Source organism: Schistocerca cancellata, chromosome 1 (genome assembly GCF_023864275.1).
Source record: "Schistocerca cancellata isolate TAMUIC-IGC-003103 chromosome 1, iqSchCanc2.1, whole genome shotgun sequence".
Classification (NCBI taxonomy): domain Eukaryota; kingdom Metazoa; phylum Arthropoda; class Insecta; order Orthoptera; family Acrididae; genus Schistocerca; species Schistocerca cancellata.
The window spans coordinates 160,366,720-160,394,682 of NC_064626.1; the positions used below are offsets into that span (position 1 = coordinate 160,366,720).

At 45.3% G+C, this 27,963-nt stretch overlaps 1 protein-coding gene across 3 annotated transcripts in view; it reads left to right on the top strand.

Annotated features, from left to right (window-relative positions):
- The window catches only part of LOC126167629 (protein yippee-like 2), a 685,352-nt gene that overhangs the window by 551,299 nt on the left and 106,090 nt on the right, over positions 1-27,963 (top strand). For all 3 annotated transcript variants that reach the window (XM_049920491.1, XM_049920490.1, XM_049920492.1), the window contains one exon: positions 25,886-25,966. The gene's annotated coding sequence lies outside the window, so the exon portion shown is untranslated. The remainder of the gene's footprint in view (positions 1-25,885; positions 25,967-27,963) is intronic.

Here is a 27,963-nt window from a genome sequence, read left to right on the forward strand (position 1 = left end):
TATTCGTCTTCACTACCTGCCTAACGAGAACAAGTGACTGTCTCGCCCCTCAAAGGCAGGTGTGAAACAAGCGCTTCCTACAACCAGACCGCGGCGCCGCAGCTTCCGGCAGGCCAGATTCTCATTTCGCCGCTGGGCGCAGTGGAAGGACGGACAGAGCAGTCAGTCAGTGCCCGGCTGCCTCCCTCCCTTCTGCACTCCTTCCTTAATGCCCGCGCCGCCAGCAGCTGCGAGAGCCGCCGGCCGTGGCGCTCCTCTTTTGTTCCGCGCTTTCCTCTGACCGGCTCAGCAGCGCCTCGCCCGCCAGAGACAGTAATTAAAATAGTCCGCCCCACTCCACAGCGACACACCCCTCCCCTCCCCTCCCCGCCCCCTCCCAACCCCACCTGCCACAGGCCTTGCAGTGTCGGCGCGAGTGGAATTGTCAAAGCCCGCAGCGAGCCAGCCCACCTACCCAGCACTCAGCTGATTCCCTCCCGCCTTTCACTGCCAGCCGGCAGATACTCGCTGCGCCAGAAAAGATTTCTCCTCGCTACTTGTACTGTCAGTTCCCCCTGTAATGCTTCATAGAGTTCGACAGTATTTCAGAACGCACGTTTTTGGCATGGAGAACACAGAAAAGAAGTCCAATGCGAAGGAACTGATTCTATTTATATGCGCAGAGCGCGTGACATGTCACGCGGTGTCGTACTGGAAGTGAGTTATCTTATCCACAGCAGGTTGAGACTTGAATTGTTTTATCAAGACAACACCAATGTGCTGGTGCTGTTTTTACACTACTGGGCATTAAAATTGTTACACCAAGAAGAAATGCAGATGATAAACGGGTGTTCATTGGACAAATATATTATACTAGAACTGACATGTGATTACATTTTCAGGCAGTTTGGGTGCATAGATCCTGAGAAATCAGTACCCAGATGAACCACCTCTGGCCGTAATAACGACCGTGATACGCCTGGGCATTGAGTCGAACAGAGCTTGGATGGCGTGTACAGGTACAGCTGCCCATGCAGCTTCAACACGATACCACAGTTCATCAAGAGTAGTGACTGGCGCATTGTGACGAGCCAGTTGCTCGGCCACCATTGACCAGACGTTTTCAGTTGGTCAGAGATCTGGAGAATGTGCTGGCCAGGGCAGCAGTTGAACGTTTTCTGTATCTAGAAAGGCCCGTACAGGACCTGCAGCACACGGTCGTGCATTATCCTGCTGAAATGTAGGGTTTAGCAGGGATCGAATGAAGGGTAGAGCCACGGGTCGTAACACATCTGAAATGTAACGTCCACTGTTCAAAGTGCCGTCAATGCGAACAAGAGGTGACCGAGACGTGTAACCAATGGCACCCCATACCATCACACCGGGTGATACGCCTGTATGGCGATGACGAATACACGCTTCCAATGTGCGTTCACCACGATGTCGCCAAATACGGATGCGACCATCATGATGCTGTAAACAAAACCTAGATTCAACCGAAAACGTTTTGTCATTCGTGCACCCATGTTCGTTGTTGAGTACACCATCCCAGGCGCTCCTGTCTGTGATGTACCGTCAAGGGTAACCGCAGCCATGGTCTCCGAGATGATAGTCCATGCTGCTGCAAACGTCGTCGAACTGTTCGTGCAGATGGTTGTTGTCTTGCAAACGTCCCCGTCTGTTGACTCAGGGATCGAGACGTGGCTGCACGATCCGTTACAGCCATGCGGATAAGGTGCCTGTCATCTCGACTGCTAGTAATACGAGGCCGTTGGGATCCAGCACGGCGTTCCGTATTACCCTCCTGAACCCTACCAATTCCATATTCTGCTAACAGTCATTGGATCTCGACCAACGCGAGCAGCAATGTCGCGATACGATAAACCGCAATCGCGATAGGCTACAATCCGACCTTTATCAAAGTCGGAAACGTGATGGTACGCATTTCTCCTCCTTACACGAGGCATGACAACAACGTTTCACCAGGCAACGCCGGTCGACTGCTGTTTGTGTATGAGAAATCGGTTGGACACTTTCCTCATGTCAGCACGTTGTAGGTGTCGCCACAGTCGCCAATCTTGTGTGAATGAAAAGCTAATAATTTGTATACGACAGCATCTTCCTGTCGGTTACATTTCGCGTCTGTAGCACGTCATCTTCGTGGTGTAGCTATTTTAATGGCCAGTAGTGTATTATCGACGCGTTAAAGGAATACGGGGAGGTCGCCTCTTTCTGCACCTGTTTTGAAGAACATAATTCTGAAGTTCGAATTAACTAGCGATTTTGGAATTTTTCTTGGGAGAGGTAGACGGCCACTTGCGCCATAAGTTACTGAAGATGTACTGTTGTCACGGCTGAGAAGACTGGACGCAATGTACTGTATTCAAACAGTGCACGAACTGTGTCACGATTAGTGAACATTCCTCGGTCAACCGTTATAAAAGTATTGCGAACAATTGTGAAATGGTATCCGTGCAGACATTACATTACTGACGAAAACTTTGGCCATATGACGTAGACATTAGAGTAATTTACGTTTCTTGCAAGGGTTGAAGTTCGGGAGGTTTGGACTTGGAACACGTCGTTATGTGATAAAGCCCACTTCATACTCACTGGGGGAAAGAACACTCACAATTGTCGCATATGGGAAGCATCACCACCAACGAACGTTCAAGAAGTTTCACTGCATAGGGAAAACGTTACTGCGTGGTATGGCTTCACGGCACAGTTCATCACTGGTCCATTTTTTATTGAGGGACTCGGACTGAAACGACCAAGAGTGAACGGCACACGTTACTGTGATCCAGTTCGTCAACATGTGATTCCTACTCTACGGGAGAGAGGTCCTTTGGACTGAACGGTTTTGATCCACGATGGAGCTTCACCTCACATTCCTCGTGAGGTAACTCGACCACTCCGAGGCACATTCGGTGAAAACCGAATCATTGCCGGATTGTTCCAAACTCGTACGTTGCTATCAACGTTACCAAATTTGAACTCCCGTGATTTCCGTCTGTGGGGTTACCAGAAATCGAGTATAGATTTAAGTGTCAGGGAGTCGTTTTTGAAAGTATTTGTATGGAGTGTAGCCATTTATGGAAGTGAAACATGGACGATAAATAGTTTGGACAAGAAGAGAATAGAAGCTTTTGAAATGTTGTGGTGCTACAGAAGAATGCTGAAGATTAGATGGGTAGATCACATAACTAATGAGGAGGTATTGAATAGAATTGGGTAGAAGAGGAGTTTGTGGCACAACTTGACAAGGAGAAGGGTTCGGTTGGTAGTACATGTTCTGAGGCATCAAGGAATCACAAATTTAGCATTGGAGGGCAGCGTGGAGGGTAAAAATCGTAGAGGGAGACCAAGAGATGAATACCGTATGGAGATTCAGAAGGATGTAGGTTGCAGTAGGTACTGGGAGATGAAGAAGCTTGCACAGGATAGAGTAGCATGGAGAGCTGCATCAAACCAGTCTCAGGACTGAAGACCACAACAACAACAACAACAACAACAACAACAACGGGGTTACCAGAAGGACAGGATTTATCAACGGGACAATGACACTTGTTGGAGGTTTAAGATAAGTGTACCGAAGGAGATGGCCATCATCACTCCTAACATTCTTCAGGTACCAGTAGAGCAATCTCAGTCGCGGTTCCAGACTGTTATGGATGCAAATGGTCGTCATACTGAGGAACGTTTTTAACCTATAACTTAAACATGGAACGCAAGTAACAAATGTTACCCTCTGACGTGCAAAGTAAAACGTTCCTTTCAATGATTTATTCGTTATGTCTCTTCCGCATGTCTTTACAAATATTTCCTCAAAGTTTCATTGTCCTACCATCAGTGATTTCTCATGAGGGCCCTCTCTAACAGCGAAAATGTAACTAATCACATTGTAGATAAGGCTCGCGTTATAAGCGCGGCCGTAGGTCTACTGTGTGGGAGATTGGAGAGGGCGCGGAAACCTTGAAAAGCGGGGGGAAGGGGAAGGCAGATGTAGAGGCAGCAGAGGTACCAAATTCTGTTCGGAAATTCTTTAGAGTACATGATTCGAGACATGTTTTATCTGCAAGCAGGGGAGAAAAATCGGCCGTGTCATTTTAAAAGTATCATCCTGCCACTACGCGCGATGCAAGGTTCAAATGGCTCTGACAAGGGAACCTCCCCATCGCACCCCCCTCAGATTTAGTTATAAGTTGGCACAGTGGATAGGCCTTGAAAAACTGAACACAGGTCAATCGAGAAAACAGGAAGAAGTTGTGTGGAACTATGAAAAAAATAAGCAAAATATACAAACTGAGTAGTCCATGCCAAAGATAGGCAACATCAAGGATAGCGTTGGGATTAGGAACGCTGTGGTCTCGTGGTTAGCGTGAGCGGCTGTGAAACCAGAGGTCCTTGGTTCAAGTCTTCCCTCGAGTGAAGCGTTCATTTTCGCCAAGTTATGATCTGTCCGTTCGTTCATTGACGTCTCTGTTCACTGTAATAAGTTTAGTGTCTGTGTTTTGCGACCGCACCGCAAAACCGTGCGATTAGTAGACGAAAGGACGTGCCTCTCCAATGGGAACCGAAAACATTTGATCTCAGGGTCATAGGTCAACCGATTCCTCCACAGGAAAACACGTATGATGTTCTATACGACACTGGTGACGGCATGTGCGTCACATGACAGGAATACGTTGTCGACCCACCTAACTTGTACACTTGGCGAATGGGTAAAAAGATTCTTCTACCTTGCCCGATTTAGGTTTTGTTGTGGATGTGATAATCACTCCCAAAAAAGTGATGAAAACATAAGAGTTTGTCACATAAAGTGCAACAAATGAATGCAACAATTTCACAGTCGCACAGTTTTCCGTGTGCTCTGTCAGAACATACGTTTTCAACGTTTTCCGTGTGTAGACCGTCAAGTCCTGCATATGTCCAAGCAAACCTGAACATGTCCTGGAATTTTGGAGAGTGAAGTTGATTATGTGTAAGTGCCTGACCTTTCATAATTGTCTGAAAATAAAAAATTAAACTATTCACTCGAGGGAAGACTTGAACCAATGACCTCTTGTTCCGCAGATGCTCACGCTAACCATGTAACCGCGGCGTTCCTGGGCTGACACAATCCTTGATGCTGCCTATCTTCCGCATGGATTACTCTGTTTGTGTATTTTGCTTATTTTTTTCATAGTTCCACACAACTTCTTCCTGTTTTCGACTGATTTGTGTTCAGTTTTTCAAGGCCTATGCACTGTGCCAACTTATAACTAAATCTGAGGGAGGTGCGATGGGAAGGTTCCCTTGTGAGCACTATGGGACTTAACTTCTGACATCATCAGTCCCCTAGAACTTAGAACTACTTAAACATAACTAACCTAAGGACATCACACACATCCATGCCCGAGGCAGGATTCGAACCTACGACCGTAGCGGTCACGCAGCTCCAGACTGTAGCCCCTAGAACCGCTCGGCCACTTCGGCCGGCGCGATGCAAGGAAAAGGCGGAAAAATAAAGATGTCGGTAACTATACGGGGATATGAACCCGAGACCTACCGAATGCGAATCCGTTGCCTTAACCTATGAGAGCAGACAGGTTTCCCGACGGGGTCTGGATGGGATCCGGGAGGAATGTGATTGTGTGTTAATCACTTACCAGGCGGGATAGTGGTAGCAAATTGGATTAGATTCTGATGTGCAGAGCGTAAGCATAGAAAGAAGACGCTACTCTGCCCGGAATGAGGTGCTTCTTATTCTGACGCCCCCACCTCTCTTCCGTCTTCCTTCGTGATCCCTCTTGGCATTGGCAGGTAGCATAGAACATACGAGACAGGCACTGTCGGCGCTTCCCAAAGCTGCGAACACCATTTGATCGTCAGGAAAACGCAACCACGCACGTTTCTTGGCTCAAGTGCGGGATGCAGGGCATTATGTGTGACAAGCGGGTGACAGATTGTAGTAGGGGGCAACACACTCTCAGTTACAGCAACGTACTCCGAACCGCGTCGCATTTCGCACTTAATGCGACCGTTCCGTTAACGCTAGGCTGCCAGGGTAAACAGCGCCGGCAGGTCGTTGGCCCGCGAGGCGGAACAGCCACGATGAGTTATAGCGTGCTGGGCGCTCTGCCGGCAATGTGGCAGCTCCGTGCACGCCATGGCGGTGTATGAACTCTGTACACACACACACACACACACACACACACACACACACACACACACCACGTGCTGGCGTTCCTGTTTGCCTCAGAAAATTGTATAGGCGCTAGACGGCCTGTCGATCGTCAGCGCCGTGCGTCACTTATCTACATCTAGTGTCACCATACTGTGCGAGTCACCTCTTGATATGTGGCGGAGGGTACTTCTCGTAACATTAAGGAGAAGTTTACTATCTTTTGGTTAAAAAATCGATTTTTTAAAAATTGCACTTTTGGATCCATAAAAGTGTTTAGAATCCACCCATGAAACGGCTTTTCCGAATACGGAACGGAAATGTTTGTTATTCGCGGTTGAACAAAAAATTGCACCTGCCTGAAATCGGCATTTTTCACGCACCATTTTTTACTCTTTCGGAAGACGAGTTATTGTACGGTGCTTGAGAGGAAACACACAAAATTCAAATGAAAGTTTGAACGCGTGTGTTTGGAAGCTAAGACGAAATAAATCTCGGGTGAACAGCCTGGTATGAGTGTGCATGGGACACAATATTTCGGCAATCGACCACGTTGCCATCATCAGGTGCGCTGATGTACCGACTGGCGGTGGGCCGGCGTCGGTATATATAGGACAATCCCCCTCCTGCTCCTCCCTCAGGCGCTTCGTATGAGTCGATGCGGTCCAAGTACAGCGTCCGTTCTCCCGCCGTCTGGGCGCTGCGTCCTACGTATTCTCGTCCAGGAGGGTCTGCCGGCACCGATCTTGTTATTCTTCCCTCCTCCCCCGAAATCGGTACACTCTGGGAAATATCATTTTTCCTCTTAATCCGGGTGATGGCGTGTTCCCACGCCTTGCTAAGAATGTAACCGCTGTCACGATTTAGTTGTGGCTCCCTTACTCTGATCTCTATGGCTTCTTTGATGACACAGTCCCGGTATTTGGAAGTCTGTGTCAGGTCTTTCGCTTGGTCATAATCCATGCTGTGGAGTTCCGACAGGCAGTGCTCAGCTATTGCCGACTTACTGGGCTGTTGTTTGGAAGTTATCTCCAAAGCATTTGCTTTCTGGTGCGAAGACTGTGGAGATTGCGACTTTTCTGGCAGTGAGCTGCTTCAGTGGAGGGTATTCAGCAATTCTGAAGACCATGACAGCGATGGACGTCACCCTGGGACTCTATTCGACGCAGTTCGCCAAGCATTCGGACGACCACCGGATTGAAGCGGCCGAAAACCTCTTGTCACCGGCCGTACGAGCGGCTCTGGAGCAGCGCTGGATGACCCAGATCGAGCAGAACGCCCTGTATGAGGAAGAGGAAGGACTAGTTTATGGACTTGGAATAGCAGATTGAACGTGCGTATTGCATTTGTATGTAGTCAAAACTTCAAACGCGTTTTTCTCGAAACGACTTTTTTTTTTTAATCGCGCGGTATCGTAACTTGAAAATCTACTGAACCTTTGTCATGATTCTTTGTTTCAACGAAGCTAACTAAATTATCCAGCAGTTGTACCACTTTTATTCCGATCCATCAACTATAAATATTGGCCGACGAAGTCGATTCAGACGAGCCGGCTGACCTGTGATATATCGCGCGTGGAGGTCTACATCGAAATATTGTTTCGTTCCAACGGCACTTCCATCTTTGTTCTTCGACATTTCCCGTCAAAAAAATTCCAGTTTGTAGAAGAAATGTCAATAAACGTTTTGACCAAATTTGACACTGATATCTGTAACACATCTCGAGAAAAAAATTCTCAAAGAATATGCTTTTTTCGGGCCAAAGATAGTAAACCTCCCTTTGACTGATCTCCTCCCTCTCCCGCCCCACCCCCACTCCTCCCCTACACTGTTGCAATCGCGAATGGCGCGTGAGAAGAATGACTGTCGGTAAGCCTCAGTTTTTTTTTTTTTTTCGCGAGATCTACACTCCTGGAAATTGAAATAAGAACACCGTGAATTCATTGTCCCAGGAAGGGGAAACTTTATTGACACATTCCTGGGGTCAGATACATCACATGATCACACTGACAGAACCACAGGCACATAGACACAGGCAACAGAGCATGCACAATGTCGGCACTAGTACAGTGTATATCCACCTTTCGCAGCAATGCAGGCTGCTATTCTCCCATGGAGACGATCGTAGAGATGCTGGATGTAGTCCTGTGGAACGGCTTGCCATGCCATTTCCACCTGGCGCCTCAGTTGGACGCCTCAGTTGGACCAGCGTTCGTGCTGGACGTGCAGACCGCGTGAGACGACGCTTCATCCAGTCCCAAACATGCTCAATGGGGGACAGATCCGGAGATCTTGCTGGCCAGGGTAGTTGACTTACACCTTCTAGAGCACGTTGGGTGGCACGGGATACATGCGGACGTGCATTGTCCTGTTGGAACAGCAAGTTCCCTTGCCGGTCTAGGAATGGTAGAACGATGGCTTCGATGACGGTTTGGATGTACCGTGCACTATTCAGTGTCCCCTCGACGATCACCAGTGGTGTACGGCCAGTGTAGGAGATCGCTCCCCACACCATGATGCCGGGTGTTGGCCCTGTGTGCCTCGGTCGTATGCAGTCCTGATTGTGGCGCTCACCTGCACGGCGCCAAACACGCATACGACCATCATTGGCACCAAGGCAGAAGCGACTCTCATCGCTGAAGACGACACGTCTCCATTCGTCCCTCCATTCACGCCTGTCGCGACACCACTGGAGGCGGGCTGCACGATGTTGGGGCGTGAGCGGAAGACGGCCTAACGGTGTGCGGGACCGTAGCCCAGCTTCATGGAGACGGTTGCGAATGGTCCTCGCCGATACCCCAGGAGCAACAGTGTCCCTAATTTGCTGGGAAGTGGCGGTGCGGTCCCCTACGGCACTGCGTAGGATCCTACGGTCTTGGCGTGCATCCGTGCGTCGCTGCGGTCCGGTCCCAGGTCGACGGGCACGTGCACCTTCCGCCGACCACTGGCGACAACATCGATGTACTGTGGAGACCTCACGCCCCACGTGTTGAGCAATTCGGCGGTACGTCCACCCGGCCTCCCGCATGCCCACTATACGCCCTCGCTCAAAGTCCGTCAACTGCACATACGGTTCACGTCCACGCTGTCGCGGCATGCTACCAGTGTTAAAGACTGCGATGGAGCTCCGTATGCCACGGCAAACTGGCTGACACTGACGGCGGCGGTGGACAAATGCTGCGCAGCTAGCGCCATTCGACGGCCAACACCGCGGTTCCTGGTGTGTCCGCTGTGCCGTGCGTGTGATCATTGCTTGTACAGCCCTCTCGCAGTGTCCGGAGCAAGTATGGTGGGTCTGACACACCGGTGTCAATGTGTTCTTTTTTCCATTTCCAGGAGTGTATGTGGGAGTAAGTAATATGTTGTCCGACACTACCCGTCAAGTGTTTTCTTGAAATTTTGATAGTAAAACTCTCCGTGGTGCACAAAACCTGTCTCGCAATGTCTGCCAGCTTAGTATGTTGAGCATATCTGTAACTTTCTCTCGCCGACTAAACGATCCCTTGAAGAAACGCCCCGTTTTTCGTCGGATCCTCTCTATCTCATCTATCAGTCCTACCTTGATAAGGATCCCATGTTGATGAACAGTATTAAAGAGTGAACAAGCGCCTTATAAGCAACTACAGAGGTGTTCGAATTAGTGGACTAAAGAGATTTTGCCAAAAATTTACATTTATTACTCATTTACATCCACAAACAGATTATATTTATACATTCAATACTTTCTCTGCATGCCTTTGTTCTTAATCAAAATTTTTATCCTGTTCGTATAGTTTTTATTAACTTTTCGCATGACATATTAATATCATTGTCATGGTACCAGATTTCCTCTAGTTTCTCCATGAGATCTTACGTGGTGGTTATTATAAATTTCCTTATCCTCTGTTTCATAATAGCCCATAAATTTTCAATTGGATTCATATAGGGCTATTCCCTGGCCAGGGAAGCACTTTAGTCGCTTTTCTTCCAAGTACTTGAAAACACTTCTGGCTTTGTAGTAACGTGCCCCATCATGCATAAAAATGGCATCTTTATTACGAAACCCCTCATTTATTTGGGGGAAAAGTTCCTTTTCAAGGAAAAATCATCAAACAGTGGCTGGCTGAAGACCTGGAGACAAAATCCAGCAGGCAATAGGGAAGTGCGACCCGTTCACACAAGATAGTTGCTTTCGAGAACAGTATCGCCCAGTTTACTATTCGGCTTCTGGCTTGCATTCAGTACTGCTTGGTTCTGACTAGGGTTTGTTCTTCCGGCCGTGTTCGTTGTACATTAACAGTGATACTAAGCAGTATGGACAGGTGTACGGACCGGGAGTCGGTCGATTTGCTTTTCGCGTATGGGGCTCACTAAACGCAGTGGAATAGAGGCAGAACGACGTTACAGTGAGCTATTCCTTTAGCGGCGGAAAGTACACCACAGTTCTTTTCCATGTGTCTGAATTTTATAGTTCTCACTTATAGAGAAATAGCTGTCCAATTACAATAACACATAGGGCGGATTGTGTTCTGTGCACCACGTTCACTCGCGAGATAGACCAATACGACGCACACACTAGCTAGAATGTGTTAAGGTTGCTACTGTGTCGTCTGAACTCTGACGTCATACTTGCAGTAACTGAGGACACTAAGACGGAAGCAGTTTACGTAACTTCCCGCGCTGTCCTGCGGAACAAAAAGAAACAGGCAAACTTTCAGGAAACAATCTTCAAAAAATGGTTCAAATGGCTCTGAGCACTATGGGACTTAACATCTGAGGTCATCAGTCCCCTAGAACTTAGAACTACTTAAACCTAACTAGCCTAGGGACATCACACACATCCATGCCCGAGGCAGGATTCGAACCTGCGACCGTAGTAGTCGCGCGGTTCCGGACTGTAGCGCCTAGAACCGCTCGGCCACCAAGGCCGGCTAAACAATCTTCACACGACGGAAAATAAGTACAATGTATTTCCTTTCCATACCGTATCCAAACAGCTGTATTTATTGCTTATTCACAGTCTTGTGGGTTCAAAATCGGTAACAAAATAATTGGAAAGCATTAAACACAGCTTTTTGTGCATAGAAGTGAAACCCTCCGCTACGAAGTTATGAACTGACGTCCTCCTCTTCTTAAAGACTACAAAAAATAATGTAGTAAATGGACATGGGCGCTAAAACAATTAATTTGCATATTAAAAATAATTCTCTACAACTTCTCACAGTACATTTACTGTAAGCTCTCAGGAACATAACGTACCAGCACCTCATATGAATCTCTGTCTTCCGTAAAATACACTATGTGATCAAGAGTATACGGACACCCCCAAAAAATACGTTTTTCATATTAGGTGCATTTTATTGCCACCTACTGCCAGGTACTCCATATCAGCAACCTCAGGAGTCATTAGACATCGTGAAAGAGCAGAATGGGGCGCTTCGCGCATCTCAAGGACTTCCAACGTGGTCAGCTGATTGGGTGTCCCCTGCTGCCGGAAGTTCGAATCCTGCCTCGGGCATGGATGTGTGTGCTGTCCTTAGGTTAGTTAGGTTTAAGTACTAAGTCTAGGGGACTGCAGTGTCTGTGACTGAATGCTTGCCAGCATTTAACAGTTCTGAAGTGCTCAGTTCAATTTCACACATCGCAACTCACTTGAGTTGGCTTTCCGATAGTGTTACGAAACTGGAGACGTAAAGTATGCCACTCCAAGAGGCTATGGGAATAATGGAGGACGCAGTTCGGAAGATCGGTGTTGCACCAGGTGAAGTGAGAGGTGTAGTTTCTAGTAACGATTGAGATATTGGACTAGCCTACTGTGAACTCACATTTTCTAGCAAAAAAGAAACGAAATTTTGGATTTTACATATAATTGCTTCATTCACACTTATTTACTTATTTCACTAACTTTGGGTACATATTTGTTAATTTGATATTGCATAAAATCCGGGCTCTAGTGATAACAAAAGCGTTTTCACTGCAGAAACATGCCGCTCAGTGTTAGGAGTATTAGCGTGTGTGCTGCGGGTTGCAGATTTTATGTTTGCAGGCGTCCGTTGTCACGTTGCCGGTCCCACAGTTTCCCTATTAATTATAATTTGCTTGGGCGGACTCTGCACTTGACAAGATTCATTGTTACTGGGTGAAATCTTATTACTAGATCCTGAACGTTAAGCGGTTACAAAACTGATAATCGTGTTTGGATTACTGCTTGTTTGAACATTCACAAAACGCAAATTGCACCTTTTCTGGTTATCGCTACTTGTTCAGGTGGTAACAATAGGCACTGTATTAACACCTCTCGCTCTTTCCCCCCACCTCCCTTTCCCTCCCCCTGCCTCTGTGTGCTCCTTCATTATATACTTGTGTGTGTGTGTGTGTGTGTGTGTAGAGGAAAAGGCCAATGATTCCGTGAAACACACACACACACACACACACACACACACACACACAAAAAAATCACAATCAGCCACATTCTGTATGTTTCACATATTGTTTTTTGACTCCGTGTATGCAGTCAGATTGGTCCTTAGCAAAGGCTTAAAAACTGTTGTTGTACCGATTGTGATTTTCCTGTTGTCACCGAAATGTAATAAACATCTGCAATATTAGCACATTTCAAATTCGAAGAGATTAAACTTCATTCTCTGTATTCCATTGCTTATGCTTCAAATAAAAGTACAGAGAGATCTACTCCGAATGCTGAAGTACACCAGCTTTATCCGATGATTTATCCTCTGTGTACCTACAAATCGCGTAGTGTCCTTTCTCGCTAGAGCAATGATTCCCAATGCTTCTGAGTCTATTACCCCTGGAACAAGTATGATAGCCAATATTCCCAACAAAGTTTAGCACCTATCTAAACTTCAAATGTTGTACTCCTATTTCTAAAATGTTGAAAGATAAATGGTATTAGTTACCTCTTCAGACAAAGAGAAATGTTATAAGAGTGTTTTATTGAACTAAGAAGTAATGAGTTAATGAAGCGATTAGTACTGGTCGTTTCCGACACTCACTTTCATCCTGGGCCGCGCCGGGTAGCCGCGCGGTCTTAGGCGCCTTGCCACGGTTCGCGCAGCTCATCCCTCGGGCGTGTGTGTGTGTGTGTGTGTGTGTGTGTGTGTGTGTGTGTGTGTGTGTGTGTGACTGACGACCTCTGCAGTTTGATCCCATAGGAACTTACCACAAATCTAATTTTTCATTCTGTTCGCTCTCGGTTCCTGCACATAGGTCCAAAATCTGCTTTCATGATAGTAAGTTATAGTAAACACAATTGGTATTCTTTTGACTTTTTTCCCGAAGATAATGGATATCCGCGGTGAACCTGTTGCAAAATTGTTGCAAGTTATGTTTTTGTAAAACAGTTCGTCAGTACCTCTTCTTCGAACAGATTAAGAAAATTTATTTAGGCTAAAATTTCACTATTTGGAAATATTAGTCCACACGTCGACAATTATCTTAGAATCCAAAACAGTTGTTAGTAAAGTTTTTTACTGAGAAATGTTGTCTCGTTTCATCTGTGAATAAGCGTTTCCATTGTTTATATCGAGGATGTTTGTGGGTTCCTGGAACATAGAAACATTTTCAATTTTGTGTGTTGGCAAAGCCTCAGTTAGGGAATAAAACTGTCACCCTTAACATGTGTTAAAATACTCGCCGTATTCCTGTAGACGATGACGCTTGCTGGGTTTATTTTTCGAAATAAATCTCCGGAGCATGTCAGCTTTGAAATAAATATACAGCCGATACAATCGGTTATTTTGGCTCGGTGGAATAGCGATCAACTGATTAGAGAAATCCTTCAATGAAAGCGAGGTAGCATTTCCGTCAGACGACAGCACTCTCAACGCCAGGCAAGTGGCCCTTCTCTACTCGTTCGCTGACTGCGGGCGAATTTCAGTTTATATCGTTCACACATTCTTTTAAAAAGCTGGGGCTTCCCCACAGTGAATCAGAAAAGGATGCACGGATTTGAGAATTCTAGGTAGAGCCTAATGAAATAGTGGCAGTAGACATTACTGTTAAAATACTCTGACGTAAATGGAAAGCTTTGTACAATGAAGCACCGGTCCGATATGTATCGAACTCTGTAGAGACGTTTGTCACATCATGGGTATTCAGTGATCAAACTTTTATTCCATAATCATTAGGAGTATGAGGTGCGCACCCACGGCTACAAATTCCCTTTTGTATTCGTTACGGCAAGGAGGCTAACACCCGCTTATCTCCGAACACATGCTGTGTCAGTTCATGATGAAAGCTAATTAGAGCCTCGTATGAAAGTATACGTCTTCGTGTACCTTGCCAGATGCTGAATAGTTGACAAACCGGCTAGGCTGGTTAGGGATCGGTATATTCTCAAGACGTTTGTGATGTGAACTGCTGTGTGGGGTTATTTATTATTCTGCTGAAATATTCCATTTGGTACCCAGGTCAAGAAGGGTATGACAACAGTTAACATTCTTGCCCAAGTACTGGGGAGTATTCGGTCTTTCTTCAACAATTACCAAATTAGGCCTTTTGTCATGTCCAGTATCTGTTCACATTGTGATTCCAGTAACTGTAGAGGAATGGGTCTCTGATCACCACAAACAAAAACTAGTGTCGTCACTGAACACAGAATCTCACTGAAGGTCCCACTTGACTTTGACTTTACACCATGCAAGTCTCTATTGTCTGCGAAGTGATGTCAGCGGTAGACAACGCATGACAGCTCGATATCTCCACACATCTTCCAGTAATCTGGAAAAAAGAAAGGATGATTAGAGACGGAGCACAAGTTCGGATTATTTTCAAGGATGGGGAAGGAAATCGCCCGTGCCCGTTGAAAGGAGCCATTGCAGCATTTGCCTGGAGCGATTTTGGGAAATCGTGGAAAACCTAAATCTGGATGTCGGTCACAGATCTGAAACTATCGTCGTTTGGAATGCAAGCCCAGTGTGCCAACCACTGGGCCACCTCGCTCCGTAAATAATCAGTTGCAGACGGTTCTCAGTGACGCTCTGGCTGTAACTTCTTCCTTTTGTTATCATCCATATATTCTTCAGAGCCAGTCGAACAGTCTCACGATCTCCTTATGATGTAGTCTTTCAGGAAGGACTCCTGCCTACTCCTCTGTGCACTTCGTTGTCCTGAGCCCATTTCGTCACCACTGGTTCTGTAGTCGTTGTGTTACAACCGACAGTCTGTGCTCTCTGTTGGTTTGATGCTCCCCTGTCCCTCGTGCCACAGTCCGAAAGATGGCATAAGTTGCAGGTTTATGTCTTCTGAGGGTGCTGCATTGGGATCTCTACACGAGAAGATCTTACATACCCAAGAGACATGCCATTCTTTAGAGAAGAATGTTTCTGTATCGAAATACGCGCGCATGGTGATGAAAGTTTAATCAACCTATCACAGAGGCATAGAAATACTTACAGTCGGTGAACAAAAATGTGGGGACACCAAAAACATAAGACATTACCTTGTGTAGTGTGGTGTGCGTACTGTAAGACCTTCGGTACACACAGCATCAGATTATTTGACTTGTCGCTCTAACGAAGTAGGCGAGTGTCAGCAATATGTCTCGTGATCTTATCGTGGCGTGTTTATCTTCTGCCGTTAGGTCAGACGATAGAAATGCCACTTGCACGCTTAGAGTAGCAGATTGACGGTGACCAACTTTAAATAGAACTTGATTAATTTTCAAATACCTTTATTAAAATAATAACAAGCATAAAAATAACTTAACTTGGTTCTGGATGCTATTTACAATTGACAATCTGAAGTTCCTTTGGTCTTGGTACGTTAATCTTATTCTCACATATCTCTGATACTTGACAAAGTGTCTATTCATTTATCTTCATGGCTATGTACAGGAATATGGTAATCTTATTAGGCGCAGACTGAAACTTGACTGCAGACTGGTGCAGACTGATGCAGACTGGCTAATCGGAGGTCTGTACACTCGTTATAATACCTCGAGCGTTCAGGTATGACTGCGCGAGTGTGATCCGCGAGGAGAAAAGGTTCTACGTTAGCAGCAATCTCATTGGCTGCGTTACATATTAATACGCGGATCGGCGGAAGCAGAATTTGGTCCGTCCCTAAGACAGCGCCATCTCGTAGTGTGGAGACGGACGAGCGCTGCGCCTGCGCTGTTGTGCTTAGCGGGGCGCGCTCTATTGGGAAAGTTGTGTACGCGCTGACTACGCGGAACTATGTACACAACACGTAGTATGATGTAGGAAACCCACTAGCATTCAAAACAGCTATCAGTCCTCTCGGAATGAATAAATACGGGCACGTATGGTTTTTTTTTTCCTTTCAAAGTAGACCATTAAAGCATACCATTGAGATCTGGTCACTGTGTTGGTCAGCGGAGATGAGACAATTTATCCTCGTTCTCACAAAATAACTCCCGGACGCCGGACGATAAGAGCTGTACGAACAGGGGCATTTCGTCTTGAAACGCTGCATCACTATTGGGAAACAAACATTGTACCATGGGATGGACCTCATCAGCGAAAATAGCCATATAATCCTTAGCTGTAATGTGACCTTGCAGAGTACGATATGGGAGCCCAAATCATCACCGGGCCTCCGTCATATTTCACTCTTGGGACGAAAACTCGGCCAGAAGTTGGAAACAGTGTGAAACAAGACACATCCGACCCAATAACTTTCTTCCGTTGTTCCATAGTCCAGGCGTTTTATGATTTCGGCACCACGTTTTTCTGTTGAGGGCATTTGCATCACTGATGAGTGGTTTTCGAATTCCAGCTCGCCCTGCATGTCCCTGCTAACGGAGCTCGCTTCGTGTTGTTTTGGTGATCTCAGGATTCGCGAGTGCGACGTTCAGTTCTGCAGTAACTTCTGCAGCTGTCGTCGTCTTATTTTTCGTTGCAATCCTCTTCAGTGGCTCCGGCCGCTATGGCGGAGCGGTTGCGCTTCAGTCTGGAACCACGCTACCGCTACGGTCGCAGGTTCGAATCCTGCCTCTGGCATGGATGTGTGTGATGTCCTTAGGTTAGTTAGGTTTAAGTTGTTCTAAGTTCTAGGGAACTGATGACCTCAGATGTTAAGTCCCATAGTGCTCAGAGCCACTTTGAACCGCTTCAGTGACTGCCCGTCACGATCATCAACAAACCTTTTCGTCCGTGTTGTGACATAGCGGATGATGACTTTCCGCTTTCCGTGTATGCTGTATAAATATTTTATAAGATGCCTCTTCAAGCACCAAACGCTTAGACTACGTTGGTTACTGAAGTACCACGTTGTAATTCATCTAGCTCCGACGTAATACAATGTGTTGATCGTGGTCAGAACAGTGTTCTGTGTAGTTGTCAGTGTAACACTTACGATTTGGTGCAGTGGCAGCATTTCTTTGGCGAGTTTCGTCGGTTGATGTCAGCGTATACTATCTGTATCAAACAATGGTATACAGACAATTGTAAGTCTCGGTCGCAAGCTAAAAGAAGAGGCGGCCGAGTGAAGAACCAAATCGAACAACCCTGCCTGGTTCGATTTGGTGAGGTAGCAGCTTCTCTTTGGCGTGTCTTGTCATCAGAAGGAGGTTCAAGAAATTGTTGAAGATCAAGTCTTGTAAAATTTGTTTTGCATAGAGTCATGATGTTTTTAAAGAGAGCAGTACGCTTAGGTTCTTTATAATATAAGTGATATATTTAAATTGTGGAAATGTGTAGTGGCAGTTCGGTTAGGCCAAAATTATTAATTTTATTACATAATATGTCTTGAGATATTTAGTGGGCAAACCTGTTAAGCCCGTCTAAATTTTAATGTTTGTCAAACATACTGTAACAAAATTTTGTACAATATGCATGAAATATAAATGAAAGAAAAAAGAAAGAAAAAAATCACACTCATTGCTAGGACAATGATAAGCGAAGGCAGTTTACGCTTATCATAGTCCTGGTGGCGGGGCGGGGGGGGGGGGGGGGTTTAACACCTACAGAGCCTCTCGATGTTGAAATAAACAAAAATAGCTCCCAAATGAGCTCCCATGTCCTTAAACTATAAATTCACAAAATGACCAAAGTCCCTCTACAAGTAGTAATTACGAAAAATAAATAAAAAAACAAATAGAGGGAAATATCTAGTATAGAAAGCAAAAGAAAAGAAAAGAAAAGGAGAATTTAATAATAAATTTTAGAAACATGGGAAGGGGCAAAAAACAGTAGAAAATATTAAAATATTAGTTATTCCAATACGTAAGACAATCAGTATTATAGTCATAGAATGTAGGTCTTGGACACCAAAGATAATGTTTATTGAAGTATAAATAGCCATACGTTTTAATTACGACACTCCAGTCTCTAGTTTGTTCTAGTTCGGAAGCTATTTAGGATGTACAGCTTTAGAGAACAACAATTGGGACTTTATTAAACGGGGATCAAGAATAGATCGTGACGAGATTGTTTTTGAGGATTGTCAATTCAAGACTAATTTGGACATTTATCAGATTAGATAAACGAGAAGGTGAATAGTAATCTCTTTGGCTTTAATGTCAATTCGTGTGAATATTTAAACGTTTTACTGAATTGAGAATTTTAACCGAATTCGGACTTTGAATTGTAATAGTAGGAAACTTTAACTTCACGCGACTAGTGATCGTAGTTAATGACAGTTTGCGGATAATAAATGGAAATAACTTATTTACCGAAAGTGACAGGATATTACCTAATATCTCTGATGCTAGCGGGAATCCTACTTAGACATGTAATTAAAGAAGTTCTTTGAATGAGATGGTATGAGTGAACCTATTTATTAATAATTCTTGTCAATAAACTGACGTTGTTAATTTGAAACATAATACAAATCTTGAACATTAATTTAACTTAGATTAATAAACGTCAAGGTTACGTGATCTATGCCAAGAACAAACTAGCGATTCGTAACTGACACAATTGAACGAAATGTTAAAGTATCGTCGTCTGTAAACATTGGTAGTAAAGCTACTTAAGATTTTTTTTCTCTCAGAGTTGGGAAGACTATACGTGTAGTGACCCACGTTTAACATTGGGTTTTAAAAGTAATCAAACTGATACTTAGCCGGGACAATGTTAACTAAAAGTAAAACCCTTCAATGACTGTCAATGTGTAAAAAAAAATAAAATCAAACTTTCACGTATTAGACGAAAAAGCGAAAACAGAAAAAGGGCTGCTACAATATTCACCGTATTGAGGACATTACACAGGTGCCGGTCGTGGTCAAATACGACAGTGCAACCTGTAGGTTTGGTTTCATATGCATTTATGTTCCAGCATTCGTATCGCGCGGTGTTTCCATATCCTCAGAGCCCTTTACCAGCTTGGTAGTCTTCTAACAAGGTGTTCATGGTGTAACACTTCACATTTTCGTCAGAGTATGTTTGTTTATTAGTTGAACTAAAATCGAAAAACTTCTTTTATGCCTGTCCCTACACCAACGCGTAAACACCAACAGTATCAGCCGGCCGGAGTGGCCCTGCGGTTCTAGGCGCTACAGTCTGGAACCGAGCGACCGCTACGGCCGCAGGCTCGAATTCTGCCTCGGGCATGGATGTGTGTTTTGTCCTTAGGCTAGTTAGGTTTAATTAGTTCTAAGTTCTAGGCGACTGATGACCTCAGAAGTTTAAATCGCATAGTGCTCAGAGCCATTTTAGCCAACAGTATCGGAGCGACTGCGCTAGAGCCATTCGTCGCTGCCCCGTCCTGGTCATCTTGCATGATTGAAGGGAGCCGTTTTGTGGTGTGGCGGCAGTAGCGTGTGGCAACAGAGAAGCCCCTTGTTGGGACCCGCGTCAGAATAGAGTGATCGGGGCGCAGAGGACAGGCTAGGGTCGGGGGGGACGCGTGGGCGAGTCCTTGGCGTGACCGGCGCGGACCAGCGGTGGGCCGTCACGGCACGCCAGCCCTCGCAGGGGATCAGCGGCCGCTCGATACGCGGCTGCATATTTCACGCGCCTCCCGGAAGTCGTTCTGCGTTGCTGGCCGGAGCGGGTTCTGTCCTGTGCTGGCCGGCTATGACCTTTCACACGACAGTCCCCGCCCCCGATAACTTCGAGGTGAATGATGGCCACAGACGAACGGTACAGTGGCATACTATATTACCAATTAATGATAGCCCTACAAAGCCTAACAGCTACACTATGGAAAAAAATATCGTAAGACCAAAAAATAATTAATATAGATAATGCAATACTGATCACGTAAATATGGTATCTGGACAAATACGAGGGTCACTTCAAAAGAAATGCACACAACTTTTTTTTTTTAATCCGTCTTTTATGCTACATGTTTGAAAGTTTTACAGTGTGCAGATCCATCCTTTAGGAACAATATTTTCATTTCCATAATGAGATTTTCACTCTGCAGCGGAGTGTGCGCTGATATGAAACTTCCTGGCAGATTAAAACACTGTGCCGGACCGAGACTCGAACTCGGGACCTTTGCCTTTCGCGGACAAGTGCTCTACCAGCTGAGCTACCCAAGCACGACTCACGCCCCGTCCTCACAGCTGTTGGTAGAGCACTTGCCCGCGAAAGGCAAAGGTCCCGAGTTCGAGTTTCTGTCCAGCACACAGTTTTAATCTGCCAGGAAGTTTCAATATTTTCATTTCTCCACATAATTTCCATCCCTCTCAACTGCCTTACGCCATCTTGAAACCAGCGCCTGTATACCCGTACGGTAAAATTCTGGACCAACCTGTTCGAGCCACTTTTTGCCAGCATGCTCAAGGGAGTCATCATGTTCAAACCTTGTTCCAAGAACAGAGTCTTTCAGTTTCCCAAAGAGATGATAGTCACATGGAGCCAGGTCAGGACTGTAAGGCAGGTGTTTCAGTGTTGTCCATCCGAATTTTGTGATCGCTTCCATGGTGTTTTGACTGATATGTGGCCGTGCATTGTTGTGCAACAGTAAAACATCCTGCCTTTGCCGATGTGGTCGAACACGATTCAATCGAGTTTGAAGTTTCTTCAGTGTCGTCACATATGCATCAGAATTTATGGTGGTTCGTTCCGGCCGGCCGTGTTTGCCGTGCGGTTCTAGGCGCTTCAGTCTGGAATCGCGTCACCGCTACGGTCGCAGGTTCGAATCCTGCCTCGGACATGGATGTGTGTGATGTTCTTAGGTTACTTAGGTTTAAGTAGTTCTAGGGGACTGATGACCACAGATGTTAAGTCCCATAGTGTTCAGAGCCATTTGAACCATTTTTTTGGTTCGTTCCACTTGGCAAGAAAGAGTCCTTCGGAATCGAAATAGCCATAACTTTTCCAGCAGAAGGTGTGGGTTTTGAATTTTTTTTTTTCTTAGGTGAATTTGCATGATGGCACTCCAGTGATTGCCTCTTCGTCTCTAGTGAAAAATGATGGATCCATGTTTCATCAACTGTCACAATTCTTCCAAGAAATTCATCTCCATCGTTCTCGTACTGTTCTTGTTTCTTTGTGAGCCACTGTAAACATCCTGAGAACCCACCTGACACAACCCTTTTTTAACGCCAACACTTTCAGTACTGTGGAAACACTTCCTTCCCCTACCCCAGCGTAGCGTGACAATTCTTTCACTGTGATGCGTCTGTCAGCAGTCACCAATTCGTTAATGCTTAGCACATTGTCTGGATTGTGTGCAGTAAGAGGCTTGCCGCTGCGAGGACAGTCCTCAATATTGCCGTGCCCACTTTCATCGCGTAACCTCCTTGCCCACCGACAAACTGTACTCCAATCGACAGTAGCATCTCCGTACACCTTTTTCAACCTCTTGTGGATGTTTCGCACAATCTCGTTTTCACAGCACAGGAATTCTATGACAGCACGTTGCTTCTAACGTGTAGCAGCCATCTTGAAGACATACTGTGACGGCGCCACTCACGGGAACAGGTTGAACTAAGTTTGAAAACAAGCGGGATGGATGTATCTACGCACTGTAAAACTTTCACACATGCAGAATGAAAACTGTATTTTTACAAAAGTAGTGTGCATTTCGTTTGGAGTGACCCTCGTATGTTCCCGAAATTTCAAGATCATACGTTAACATAAGCGCGAGGTATGTCATTGCAAATTTGAGATGCTGGTATATTAATAACCGCCGGAATGTTGAATGCAAGCATGCAACTTTGTGTTGTACAGGTGTCGGACTTCAGTTTGTGTGATGGAGTTCCATGCCTGTTGCACCTGGTCGGTCAACACAGGCACGGTTAATGCTGGTTCTGGATGACGCTGGAGTTGTCGTCCGATGATATCCTAGATGTGCTCGATTGGAAACAGATCTGGTGATCGTGCAAAACAAAGCAACATGAAGATACTGTGTTGGGCTACAACAGCGATATCTGGGCGAGCGTTATCCTGTTGGAAAACACATTGACAGTTCAACATAAAATTATTCAAACAAAATTATTCAGTTCTAAAGATAACCAAAGAGATTATGCGAGAAAGACAAAACATATCACGGAGCACATATTACAGAGATTACACTTCATACAAAATATAATTAATCAGAAGAGAAATATTGGCCCTCTTACTATAGTGTTACACTCTGTCAGTCCTATGTGGTAAGGATCCCATACCGCGTAGCAGTACTCTAGCAGAAGACGGGCAAGTGTAAAGGTGGTAGTCTCTTTAATAGATCCACCGCGTCTTCTAAGTGTTCTGCCAATCAAACGCAGTCTTTGGTTCGCCTTCTCCACAACATTTTCTGTGTGATCGTTCCAGTTTAAACTGTTCGCAATTGTGATACCTTGGTATTTAATTGAACTGACAGACTTTAAATTTGTGTGTGATTTACCCTGTAACCATCTCATAGGAAAGTGTGCCAACAGAAGCTACGTGCGGTATGATTGGCTGTTCTAGTGAAAGCTAGGGAATATTTTCCTCCTGTCTGCGCACCAAACCGCTTATTTTCATTCTTTTATAGTAATCAAATTAATCTTCAGATATAGTCCAAAATAACATGACAGGTCTCCTCTCTACCGCAGTATTATGACGTAACTGGAACCACTTTACTATTAACCTTATTTAACATTAGATATGCTGTGGAGACACGAATCAACTTCGCAGGTTATCGGTTATTTAATGAGTGACTGCCCAGCGAAGTGGTTCGTATCAGCCAGTGAGTGTGAAGTGTGATAACATGGCGTTAGGCTCTGAGCACTATGGGACTTAACATCTGAGGTCATCAGTCCCCTAGAACTTAGAACTACTTAAACCTAATCTAAGAACATCACACACATCCATGCCCGAGGCAGGATTCGAACCTGCGACCGTAGCAGCAGCGCTGTTTCGGAGTGAAGCGCCTAGAACCGCTCAGCCACACTATCCGGCATGGCGTTAGGAAGTGGGTGGTTAAACTCAATGATCCGCCAGCACATCAGATTCTACTGTGAACTTAGGAATGTATAATTTCACTTGTGATTCGTTAAGCGAGGGCAGGCATTATTGCAGAGCAGACACAAGTTGCCTGCAACTACTTCTTTATTTTTACGTTTCACTCGACTGTAACGATTATCTTGAGATATTACGTAGCTGAGGGCCACACTTTATGTATGACGGCGGCGCTATACAGAGCCAGATATTTGTAACGTGTGGCTATCGGCAACGTAACTTCTGAAGGTTTTCGCAATGGTCTCGTGAAACATGTAAAACTAAAGAAAAAGTTACGTGCAGCTTGTGGCTGCTCAACAGTTTCAATTATGATGCGTAAACAACAATTATTCTTCATTTAAAAAGTGATAAAGGACTGTTGAGACTGGTAGATTATTTAGTGTGTGAACTTGGTAGCCAGATGGATGGTGACGCAACAGTGTGGAACTGTTTGCTATTTTGTTTGGCGGTATATGTTTATAATAAAAAATAGCTGAAATACCTTTAAACTACTGATCTCATTGTTTAGACTACACCACGTAATACACTGTGGCAGAGATACGAGTATTTCATCGCAAAAACTTACGTGTATTACGTCTCATGTGGATGCATGTGACCAGATTCCTGATCTGATGTATATATTTACGTTTTGGACTCTTGTTTTCATTAACGGGATTCCATACGTATCATAAATTTTAAAATACGCAACCCCCCCGTTCCCAAACACCTGTGTGGATGCACCGTACATCTGGCACGTACGCAGCAGCTATTCAGTACCACCGGACGAGTAGTAGCGTAAGCAATATCAGTATAGTGTGCCCATAAATATTTTCCGTGATAACCAAACTATGTAACACTTTATTGGCTACCGTAAATGAAACATGCGTTACACAACATATGGCTCTACCCATTAAGATTTGAATCTTACATAAACATTTAATACAGGTAAATAATTCGACATTTAAACCCTTTCAAATTGTGCATCACTGGTAACTCGCAAAATACATGTATAATGCCCATAATCAATCTCTTGCCACACATTTTGCAACATGTGTGGTTTGATTGTGCCAATGGCAATTATGATGGGTTGTTGCAATCTCACAAAATCAGGAGCTGCTGTTTTGTACACAGTATCTTTCACACACCCCCAAACAAAGAAATCTTAGGGGGTAAAGTCAGCTGATCTTGGAGGCCATGGAATTGTGACGTCTCTGCTAATGTACCTGTAGGGGATGGTTTCATTAATAAAATGAGAGGGGCTGCCATCTTGCTCCAAGGTGACAGTGTCTTGCATATCTCGCAGCTAGGGAACGGCATAATTCACCAACATGTCTAGGTAATCATAGCCACTTACATGGATTTCAAGGAAGAAAATTGGGGCAGTTACTGGATTACACATTAAACCACATCATACATTAACCTGTGGACTGTGCCGAATATGTTTGTGTTCTCGTGCGACATGAAGATTTTATGATCCCCAGATCCGGACATTACGTCGGTTAACTGATCCGCAAACATGAAATGTAGCCTTATCGGAAAAACACGCACACTTCAAGAAACCATTGTACTCATCCAAACGGTTCAGCTTGTCCATTGGAAACTGTTCATGTTTTGGGCGATCATTTGGTTGTAATGCGTCAACAGTTTAGACGTTGTACACATACAGTTTAAGACGTTTGCGAACCACTTTACGCACTGTAGTCTTTGGCACTTGAAGCTCCCGCGATGTTTGTCTAATCGATTTATGTGGCGACCCCGTGAATGCGGTTTGAATTGCCAGCACAGTCTTCCCCTAAACAGATGGCCTATCGCTGCTTGTCCTTTTCTGAACCGACTCCGTTGCTGCAAAAGCTTCCATCCATGTTTCTTTCGATCATCAGGTGCGTACTTGGCAAACCCTCACAGCGCACTGCGAGGGAGTAAGCGTGTCAAAACATGTAGACAAACCATTCTCTGCATATTGTCGAATCAGACTAGTTCGCGCCTGCTGATAGGCAGCCCAACGAACTGATTTACAAAGCGGACTGCTGCCGTTGCGCGTTCCCGGGCAGCAGCGTCTTCGATAAATTTGCAAGCACGTGCTCTTCTTTGGCCGTGGCACGACCGGTGCCCATGTTAACAACATGTCACGTGAACTAGGAGATGTACTGTATCCAAAGACACGCGTCTTTTTTCTGTGTTCAAGCAGTCGTCTTGTGAAACACCAGAACTGCTTCAGCAAGAAATGTAACGTGGACAACATTTTTTTCTGGTTTGTATTAACGGGCGGATCACAGTTCACGTAATTTTACAGTGGGGAAAAACAGCTGATCGCTAACTGCTGCCTTGCTGGCAAATGTCGCTTTTATTGAGGTATAACTATGTTGTCACATTCGCAGGCGACTTTGTTCCTCCTCGCTTGACAGTATCCGTTCTCCTTGTTGCAGGATGATTCTGATCCGGCTTTTATGGATGTGATGTTCGTCTCGTGCAAGCCAGACGAGACGGCGAGAGTGGCACACAAATAGGTAAGTACGGATTCCCGCTCTGGCAGCGCTAGCGGTCCTTTTCTGCTCAGTGTGCGGTGCACACTCTTAATATTTTGTACTTCGTAGCAGGAGATTTTTCTCTGAAGGAAGGAAAGAAAAACTAAGTCAGGCGAACGGCAGGACGGCTCTTGTACTAAGCCATTTGCTGTGCCTTCCATCTATCCTCGGTTAAATGAAATTGGTACATCCAACGATATTCCTTTGCAGGCGCTTCTTGCTACAGATACACAGTCCAGTCACATTAATGTGACCAACGCCTACGTTCGATGTCAACGTGCAATAACCACTCACAGACGGCACGTGGCAGCACTGGCAGTGGAAGATATGTAAAGCGTGTGGCCGGTTCCAGCACTGGAGCTTCTCCATGCTCCAGCCCCGTTTTCGATTGCGGGTGCAGCCCTGCCGTGCTGTGTACGCTGCCTTCTGTCCCTACTCTGTCACAAGTATTCGTTTCATTCTCATCCTCATCATCCTCCTCCTCCTCCTCCTCCTCCTCCTCCTCCTCCTCCTCCCCCCCTCCCCCTCCCCCTCCTCAAAACATTTCTGTCTACTGTCCTTGGCTCTCATTTCGTCAAGTCCTATAATACTGATGTCAGTAGTCACCTACCGCAACAACATCACTTCATCGCCAATAAAATTCAAGATTATGGTTCGAGTCTCGATTTGACTCAATCCCTTGTCCTCCCGCCTCTGTGCCTTGTTCTCTGATCCTTTCTGCATATAGTAATAATTTTTAATCCCCAAATTACATTACACAAACTTACGGCTGGTATTCCAATATTACATCTGATGTAAAAATAATTCGCTATAAACGGCCTGGCAAAAAGAAAAGTTGAAGCACATGGAATAGAAAGAAGGAACGAAATGAAACTTCACGAGTTGGGAGAGTGAGTATGTGATGTTACACGAGTGATTACAAAATAGTCACATTTTCAAACAACTTGACAGTATGAGCTGATTCATCAGTATGACGTTCCACTCCCTGTATTCATTGACTGATTCGGTTGGGAATGCGTTCTTGATATCCATGGTACCTACCAGGACGGTGTTGGCAACCGATGTAGTCCTAAACACGTTTTTCTGGTTAGATTGCTGGCCACAGGGATATCTCAACATCAGGCATACAGTTCATAGAGACATGTGTGATATGCCGACGAGCATTACCCTCTTGGAGAGTGGCAGCGCTATGTTGTAGCAAGAGATGTAACACATTAGGATGCAGGATGTCTGTGACCTACCGTTGTACTGTCAAACTTCCCTCGGTCCCTACGAGCCGTGAGCTGAAGTCATACCTGATGGTGCCTTTGCTTCTCCGAAACATTGGCAGAATGGAACCTCTCCCCGCGTCACTGCTGAGGATAGTCATCGCGGGTGGTGCAGAACCACGATTCAACACTGAACACAGTGCGTCATTCATCAACATCCATGCTTTCCCGACACGCCACCACTCCAAATACAGCCATTTGTGTTCTGATGTTAACGAAATCCTACGCATCGGATGGTAGTTTCCTAATCGGATGATAGTTTCCCAATCTTGCAGCTGCTACTCTCCAACGAGCGCTGCGGAATAACACAGAATGTTGCAGGGTGTCTGTTTGCTGTTATCGGATGATAACCACAGATGTGACGGTGTTATGTGCTTCGTGCCCAATACGATGATCCTCTCTTCTGGTGATTAGACGTGGTAGGCAGATACCTTGACGACGAATATGCGTGCCCTCACTTTCTCATACAGCCGAATAGTGGGCCATTTTCTCATCCAAATGCCCCACAAACCTGGACATTGCACTATTTGACCAGCCGGCCAAATTGAGACCCACAATGAAGTCCATTTCAAACTCTGCTAGATGCTCATAACGCAGTCTCAGAAGAGTACGCAGCATCTCTGTCTCCTTCTCAGTGCTCAGTTGATATCTGACGCTCTTCTAGTCCCACATATACCGTACGAAGATTGGTAACAACACTAATGCACTCTG